This window comes from Galeopterus variegatus, unplaced genomic scaffold (genome assembly GCF_000696425.1).
Source record: "Galeopterus variegatus unplaced genomic scaffold, G_variegatus-3.0.2 Scaffold24172, whole genome shotgun sequence".
In the NCBI taxonomy this organism is placed as follows: domain Eukaryota; kingdom Metazoa; phylum Chordata; class Mammalia; order Dermoptera; family Cynocephalidae; genus Galeopterus; species Galeopterus variegatus.
This window is the reverse complement of record NW_007750283.1, coordinates 2,574-5,998: the sequence shown is the minus strand read 5'-3', so window position 1 is coordinate 5,998 and position 3,425 is coordinate 2,574. Positions and strand designations below refer to the sequence as shown.

Sequence of the window (3,425 nt, the reverse complement as noted above, 5' to 3'; positions counted from 1 at the left end):
CTGGACAACACATACACAGAAAGGATTTGCCACAGAGTGATCAGATTTCAAAAAATTCTGTGACAATGTCCGGACCTGCTTGTGAATCTGAGAGATATGTTTAAATTAAGATGAAATGCTCTAGATTAGGCATTAGATAAATCTACCCATTATATTATTAATTTTAACTAGATTCTTTGCCACCTTATGTTCTTTGATCTGAGCTAAGTAATTAAGCCTATTTTACTTTCTAATTGGATTATAGTGCATGTCTTGCTAAATCCAAAGATAAGAAAATGCTCAGCTCTGAAATATATATTGCTTTGTTTTGGGTGTCCTATCTATGGAATGGTGCTCTGGGGATAAAAGTATACATTTTAAAATTTATTTGTTTGAGTAAAATAAAATCTTTCCAGGGACATTGTAAAACATGATTTCTTACATTTGTGTAGTGTGTCCTGCTGAGCCATTACATTTCAAAGCAGAAATTTTGGAATCTGGAAGGAAGAAATTTTCTACTGGAAAGAATTTGGACAATACAAGTGTGTTAAGAGCGATCCAGAGGTCTGGAAGACAAAATGTAGCCCCTTGAAGAGAGAAGGGTCCCCATGTCAAGATAAGACCAGACTTTGATGACTTATGGCTATTGAGTGAGATTTTTTAATTTGATGGTGCAGCATTATCTTGAACCATTTGTCAGACTGTTGAAAACTTTAAATTTTATGTTGAATATGACTTTTGGATTGAAAATAAGAATCATAGCTAAATGTGAGCACTTATTACATTCCAGGTAGTGTAAGAATTTTATATAAATCATCTAATTTATGTATTACATTCCAGGTAGTGTAAGCATTTTATATAAATCATCTAATTTATCCTTAACATCCACCCACTGGAATAGATATTTTAGTTAAGTACAGTTTGCAGAAAAGGAAACTGAAGCTTAAGGCGTAATGTAATTCGACCCTGCTGGTAGGTGTCCGACCTGACCCATGAACTCATGTCTCTATGATTCCAAAACTTATGTTATCAACATTACCTCTCTCTGTAGCAATTCTAATCGTGAGCTTTAGAAACCTCTTGCAGACTCCATTTTATCAGAGCCTGAAGTGCTACAACTCTTAGTGATGCTGTATATATTTGAATCATTTGTATTTTAAAAAATGATTAGTGTGACATCAGGGGACATAGCAGACTAGCCACTATATTTCTTTTTTTCATTAAACCACAGCTAACTGGAAGAATTATCTGCTTGAGCCCAATAGCATTTATTCAACGCGCTGATTGGACCAGCTTCTGAACTGGTCTCCCTACTTTTCTCTTACTCTTCTGTGGCTTATTTTCGCAGATCAGCCAGAATAATCAATTAAATGTACGTCAGGTCATGTCGCTTCGTTGCCTAAAACCTACCAGCGCTTCCCCCGATGCACAAAATATAGTTGAAAGGTTTCTCTGTAGTCTACAGGGCTCTGAGTTCATGTCGTATGTCACCTGCTCCCCCACAAGCCCTTCTGGTGTGTTCTCAAATGCTGGAATATTCTTGGTCTTAGGGACTTGTGCTTACTTATAATTCACTCTCCCCCATCTATACACACATCTTGATCTTTATCTTCATTAGGGTCTCAACCCAAACGTGGCCTCCTCTGAATGCGTTCTCTGACTATCCTATACATGGGATGAAATAACACGAATACTCCATCAACGCCACTCTCTTCACTGTCTACCTCTTAGCCCATGTGGTTTCCCCTTTACTGCATAGCAGGCGTTATGTGATTATTTATTTACTGACTTATGTACTTATGAGTTTTTTGTTTTATATTCTACTAAGACTGAGAATAAAAGGAACTCCATTTGTTTCATTCACTGCAATATTCCAAGGGCAGAAAGGAATGCCTGACATATTGTATGAATGTAATTTTAAAAACAGTGAATGATGAATGAATGGATCAATGAAGAGTTATGCATAAATGATTATTATGTTAAAGGTGCTGTTTTAGGCATTATGAAATAAGTTTGCTTTTATACACATATTTTTCAAAGACCTTTCTCAACCTTCTCTCCCATATAAAACAAAATCTTTTTTTTCATATTTAAATCATCTTTATTAACAAAATACTATCCTGAGAAGTATAATTCAATTAAGCTTCAAGTAGAGCATAAAAAAGTAGTTACTTAAACTGAAAATGAAAGATAAGTCAAAACTATTTATGAAGACAGACCAAAAATATCATCAGGTTTCTTGCTGTGGTTCTCGGCTTCAGGAACAGGCTCACTTGAGGACGGAATCGACCCTGAAGGGAACTCACCCTTACTTTCAGAATGTGGGGGTGGAGGTTCAAATCCAGCTCTTACCGGAACATAAGGAGGAAAACCCCTCAGTGAATAGACATTTCTCATTGCAAATGGAGGTGGTGGCTGGACAGGGAAAAGAATTGGTAGAAAATAATTGCGAGGAGCTCCATACGTGCTTCCTGGAGGAGGTGGAGGAGAAGGAGGTTCTCTTCTCATGAATGGACCCCTCATATCCCCTGGAAACAGTGGACCTCTGATCGCAGGAAAAGGTGCAGGAACAAATCCAGGGCCAGTCGCTTCACTTTCAGCAGGTCTAGATGAATTAGGCACATTTACATGACCAAGGTCTTCTTTGGTATCATTTCCACTGGATTCCATTTGTGAAGACTTCGGCCCACCCAATTTATCCACAGAAGGCATATTAAAACTTCTAAGTTCTGCTGGTCCAGACGGCCTACCAGGAGTAGAATAAAATCTGTCTTGCCTTTGTGGAAGAAAAGCTGGATCACAACATGGTTGGCCTGGTGGAGGGATCATCATCCTCAAGTGCTGTTCCCATGGAGGTGACAGGAATCCAGAAGGAGCTCCATGAGAATCAGTTAACCTATCACAGCTGGAGTCTCCTCTTTCATTGGTCATCTGATGGTCCAGAGTATTCTCTGGGCCTCTTGAGCCTCTCCCTCCTCCTCGTCCTGGAGTCAAAGGTGAGAGTCTGTCTCAGCTGCCAACCAATTATCATGTGCTTTTTTCTCATAGGAAGTCATCTGCCCTTGGTATAAACGAATGCTTCTCTCCAATTCTTCTTCCACAACTTTGGCTCGCCTTCTACAGGTCTCCAGTTCTTCAGCTGCGTGGCTGATCTTTTCTTCCACTTTCGAAAGTTTCTCCTCCTTCTCTAACCGGTCTTTTTCCTCTACTATTAATTTCCTGCGGAGTTTCACTCCATTTTCTTGATACAGTTCAGTCATTACTTTAAGTTTCTGCTGAAGCTTCTGATTTTCACTTTCCAGCTGTGTGTTTTCTGACTGTAAAGATGCTTGTTCAGTCTGGACATTTGTAATATGCTCTAAAAGCTCTTCCTTTGTTTCATCTTCTTCAGACAACTGAGTGTAAATTTGGTTTCTTTCTTCTTCTAGAGTTTTTAAAGAAGCATT

At 38.7% G+C, this 3,425-nt stretch overlaps 1 pseudogene; it reads right to left on the bottom strand.

The window, feature by feature from the left end:
* Positions 1-2,209: 2,209 nt before the first annotated feature.
* On the bottom strand, positions 2,210-3,425 carry LOC103583545 (annotated as a pseudogene).